We start from the raw sequence: 5,593 nt of genomic DNA, 5'->3' as shown, positions 1-5,593 counted from the left end.
ATTTTGTGTATTTATTGCTGCTTGCCTTTGCATGAACTACTGGAGGGTTATTCCCATTCACTGGACAGTTTCCTCAAGGTTTCTCCTCTAACCAAAATGTGCTACAGTAGGATATTGAGGTGGCCCCGTTGATGCTGAATTTGGATTGGCTGTATGCTGAGAAGGACCAAGTGCATCAATGGGGGGTTGAGCTGATTGCTCATTCCTCTAGCAGAGATTTGGGTGGTTCCTCCAATTGGGATTGTACGTGTTGGAAAATGGACCTCGAAAAGATTTGGAGATAAAATTAAGAAAGTTAGATTGATCTAGAATAACTTCCTTAAAAGCTGGAATTGTAGGGCAATCACTAGTGACATGCCATATTTCTTCACAGATATTACATTTTTCTTGGATTTTCTAAATAACTTGAACTTCATTTACTTTGTTTGTATGGTTTCCAATTTCTTAGAAGGAATTGACACTCTAGCATGCAAATCATCCTCCTCTCTCAAGTTGTATTTCCCCGCTCCAGTTATTTTTAAGGGTTCAGTTCTATCATATGCATCTGAAACATCCCATGACTGGGCATTTTCAGACAGGTAATCAAAGTACTCAAAGGCCTCTTTTGGTTCTTTATTAAAGAACTCTCCATTGCACATTGTCTCCACGAATTGTCTCATCTAAGGTTGAAAACCCTCATAGAAAAAACTTATTATCCTCCAGTTTTCATACCCATGATGAGGACAAGCATTGAGTAAATCCTTGAACCTCTCCCAGCACTGATAAAAGGTTTCAACGTATTTTTGGGCAAAATTCATGATCTGCCTCTTTTGTGCATTGGTTCTATGCATAGGAAATAACTTTTTTAAAAACCCAGTCTGCATCTCTTGCCATGTTCCTATGGATCTAGGCCTCAAAGAATTCAGCCAGGTCTTGGCTTTGTCTTTTAATGAAAATGGAAATAACTTGAGCCTAATCACTTCTTCAGCACAAGTTCGATCCATAAAAGTTGAACAAACTTCCTCAAATTCTTTGATTTGCAAATACGGGCTCTCAAACTCCATCCCATGGAAATGAGGTATAAGGGGCATCATGCCAAGTTTAAAATTGAAATTATTTGCATTAAGAGGTTGTATAATGCATGAGGGTGAGCTAGTCCTAGTAGGTTACAAATAATCTTTGAGAGTCCTCTTATGATTCCCCACTCTCCTCCCATCTTGTTCTTTTTTAGCCATGGTACTAAGAGTCTCAGAAGATGACTCAAATGAAAGTGACTCACAATCAGAGTGTCACAGAATCTGATATGATCAACCGAGAAGAATGATCTCTACTTCAAACAGACATGCAAATGCTCAACAACAGTACACAACTAACACCAAGCTTTGGTGTATAGTGATAGCAGTAAAAAACAATGATGATGTTAGAAAGCTTTTACAGAGAATATTATTCACAATAATCAAAGGGAAAAACAGAGAAGAGATCATTCTTCTGCAGTCCCACATTGGTTAGAAATCACCAAAGTGTGGAGAGGTTCACACTCAGTCCCACATTCCTCTGCAGTTTGTCTTTAATCCCCGGTAATGGCGCCAAAAACTTGGTTCTACTTTTAAAATACCTCCTAAGTGCAAAAGGTGTCTTACTTGTGTATAATGAGAGTTTCAAGGTCGATTTCATAGGGATTAAGATAGATTCAGTGCTATGCAATTATTTATTGGAATAATAGGAAGCAAGAAGGTGAGATATGAGATGTGCAACAATCTTACGGTCACTGGGCAGCTTTGTAAGCCAGATTGTCCATACCAGAAGACTCAAGGGGTTGAAAATTGTTTTTTTTCCTTTTCTGAGAATCCTAGATGCCAATAAGATGGATTTGGATGCATACTAAAATTATTATATAAAAAAAGCTAAAGAAACTGAATTCTCTGTATTGATAAAGAAGAACAAATTCAAAACTCAAGACCAATGTTCTGAAAAGCTTTTAGAAAAAAAAAATACCTAGGCTTTGGGTTACCTTTACATAGAGGGATTGTAGGGGAGTTTTGCATTTCTCAGTTACTTTCAAATGTGATTTCAGTCATGATAAAAGCATTTGGATAATGTATATGATTAAAACTCTAACAACACATTTACTGAATAATCTCAACAAATTCCTCATCAAGCTGACAATCAACATATAACTCGGGTTTAGGGTCTGCATCCCTTAAGCATCCACCGTGCCTTCAATCAATGATGGATCAAAGAAGACATAGAGAAACCCTAATCCCAGTTCTCTCTGTTCTCTCTCTCAAATTCCCTCTACTCTTGTTTTGCCTCTTTCCTAGGGCTCCACCGTAGTTCGCCGCTCTAAGGAGCTCGTTGGTGGTCATTCGACCACCCCCACACCCTCTTCACTCTACTCAGCCTTTTTTTGCAATCTCAGATCCACCCAACACGAGCCAAGACCTCTCTTCCTCTTAGAGTTGTGCCACTGCTAGCCATCAAGGGTCTCCCTTCCTCCACCCTCTATTAACGTCGGACCTACTACCCTTAAGTTTTTCCCCAGCCACAGGTCCCCATTAATTTGTCCACATCTGCCTCTGCCACCATGTGCCACCATTGCTGCCGTCGTGCTCCGCCACTCCTGGAACCTCTGTAGTAAGCTGATTACTGCTATGATTTCGTATTAATTTTTAGGCATCGTCAGATTTGACTTAATTTTTTTTTGCATCTTGCAGTGACGCGCATGCACACACGAGTTACCCTAGTCGGTGCATGCTTAATCATCCAGTATTGTCGTCTGTGTAGTAAGTAACTCTCTAGCGCGACCCTTGATATTTTAACATGAAATTTATCACTAACATGTGCAGTCTGGTTGTGTTGAAAAGGGCTTTAGGCCCAGAGAAGTGTTTGGGATTATTTTCACGTAGTTGTTGTCAGAATTGGGCCAAGGGCCGAATGGAGGGTGGGAAACATGTGCAGTTGGGGTTTGTGAAACTGTAGATTGTGACTGTTGATTAATTTAATTGTGTTGTGTTCTATGTTGTGCTGTGTAATCTGAAATCTGGTTTTTGGAAAATGTATATTTTGGTGTGGGTGCGCGCGTATCACGACCCCAAGTCGAGATGCAATATTATCTCAGTGGAACTCTTATAGTCACTCAAGTGCGTGTAAAACTAAGTGACGTCCGTTGGGTTGGTGCCGACAGACAACAGGCCCGACTAAGACGGTAACGCTCTTGGTTTGACTCTGGAGCCCCTCTCCTCGCAGGGGATAGAGGTTGCCTGGCCACTTTACGCGCCGAGCATGGAGTTGGGCAACTCTCGTAACGAAGACACATGCGCGGTCGTTCCCAATGGTGTGACAAAGGGAGCCAGGGTCTGCGGGTCATCCCAAGGGTAGACCACGGTGTACATAGTAATAAAAATGATTGTGGTTGGGTACCAAGGGATTTTTGGGGTGAGGGGCTATAATTAAATGATTTTGGGGGCTTTTGCTTTCATAACTGCTAAATAGGTTTGCTTGTATAATTTCATGCTTGAATCTCTTGGTTGTTGTTCTGTTGGGTTATTTACTGAGATTGTGAAATCTCATTGTGGTATTCCTACCTACAGTCTCGTTTCATGGGATCATAGACTTTGGTGCAGAGGAGAGGTATGACCAGGAGGGACTAGCCCCACTTGAGGTGTGATGATGGGCTTTTCGTGTTATTTATTATTGGACCCTTTATTATTCATTCATTTATTTTCAGCCGGATGACTATATTAACCTCTTGGAGGACCTTGTGTTGGGTTGTATTTGCTTAAAACATTCTGGTACTTAGTTTGACTGCCCTCTATTTTTCCCATTGCGTTATTTATGCTGCACATAAATTGCATGTAACCACACACTTGCACTTAGCGATGGAGCGTGTGACCCGAGTGGCCATCATCCCGATATCACGACTCTCGCCAAATCACATATAGGGGTCGAGGGTGCCACACATAGGCTGGACTTTGGGCCCTAAAATTGGACTTGAAATGGGCTGGGCTTCACATAAGTATTTGTTTATATTCTTCTAGAGTTTCTAAATGACATGAAAATGAAATATTCTCTTTATGGAAATGAAATGTTTTCTTAGAAATGAAATCATGTGTTATGAAAGTATGCTAAAGTATTAATGTTTTAAGGTATATGTATGTAATGGGCCTTCTTTGGCAGTCCCTTTTTTAAGTACCTTAATAATAGTTGTATGGATGTGAAATGGATGTTACATGTAGTACTATCGCTTTTATGTTTCACGAAATGAAATGATGATTATTATGATTGAGGCTATGAAATGATATTTAAATGATGCTATAAAATGATGTTTAAATGATGCTACAAAAGGATGTCTAAATGATGCTACGAAATGATGATGTTTATGCTTATACTATGAAATGATGTTTCATAAAATGAAATGGACTGACGAATGAAATAAATGAAAAGAAAATGAAAGGAAAAGAAAAGAAATGCAAGCAATATTTTAATATATGAAGCTATGTAATGGCCATAACTAAAAGACTAATTGTTGTGCCCTCGACCACCACGTGCAAACTGACGGGAGTCGTGACACTAGGGTGCTGGCCGTTCGGGTCACACATGTGCATTGTGAAAGCAAGTGTGTGCAGTAATGCAATAAATAAGTGTGCAGTTTAAATACAACGGAAAAATAAAAAGGTCGAGCTGAATTGCTAACAGAACCAGGAAATTCAAATTACAATCCCAAACAAATAATCAATAAGCCACCAGTCTCCCAATCCTCAGCATAAAACTTATACAATCATTCGACTAATTAAAAGAAAAACACCAAACAACGCTACGTAAGCGGAAAGGTACCCAAGTCTTCACTCCTTAAGTGGAACTGATTGTCCAGGCTCATAACCGTCATCTGCATCAAAATCTACGGTTCTACAAAGCAGAACCACAGGAGGGAACACCACGTTGAGATTTCATAATCTCAGTAAGTAAAGCCAATAGAGTTACATCCAAAAAGGCAAACACAAAAAAATTGGACATATCACAGCATTTGAAAAATGAGATCTTTCAACAGTGCACGAAACCAATATCCTTCTAAAAAATTTACAAAAAATGCTACGCACACCAAAAATCTACATTTCCATTTTTTAAAGCATCTACTTAATTACGCATGCACCATGGTCTCCCTTATGGACCATGTGCACACCCTGGCTCCGTTCGTCAGACAACGAGCAACGACTGTGCATGTAACTTAGTAACGAGCAATGCCCAACTCCGTGTCTGGTGCGTGACCAGGCATCCTCTAGCATATGCAGGAGAGAGGCCACAGAGTCAGCATGAGAGCGTTACCGTCTCATCCGAGCCCATTATCGCCATGCGATAACACTAGGGACGTTACTCAATTTTACACGCTCCCGAGTAACTAGAGGAGCTCCACCGAGATAATGTCTCATCTCGGCTTAGGGTCGTAATTCACACCCACCCACAAAACACGTTTTCAATAAATGACACTAAGAACACAGTTTTCCAGCTTCACAACACAACTAGAGAACATAGCACAATTAACAAATTAATTACGCCACAGACATAGATCAGAGCATAGTTAATACGATCAAGATAATTAACAATAATAATAATGCAG

General features: G+C 40.1%; 1 non-coding gene across 1 annotated transcript; it reads left to right on the top strand.

Annotated features, from left to right (window-relative positions):
• Positions 1–708: 708 nt before the first annotated feature.
• On the top strand, positions 709–817 carry LOC121253778. The gene has a single exon (XR_005938497.1). It is a non-coding gene; the product is annotated as a small nucleolar RNA R71 (small nucleolar RNA).
• Positions 818–5,593: the final 4,776 nt, after the last annotated feature.

Source organism: Juglans microcarpa x Juglans regia, chromosome 2S (genome assembly GCF_004785595.1).
Source record: "Juglans microcarpa x Juglans regia isolate MS1-56 chromosome 2S, Jm3101_v1.0, whole genome shotgun sequence".
NCBI classification, from domain to species: Eukaryota; Viridiplantae; Streptophyta; class Magnoliopsida; order Fagales; family Juglandaceae; genus Juglans; species Juglans microcarpa x Juglans regia.
Note: the sequence above shows the minus strand (reverse complement) of the source record. Positions and strands in the feature narration are given on the sequence as shown.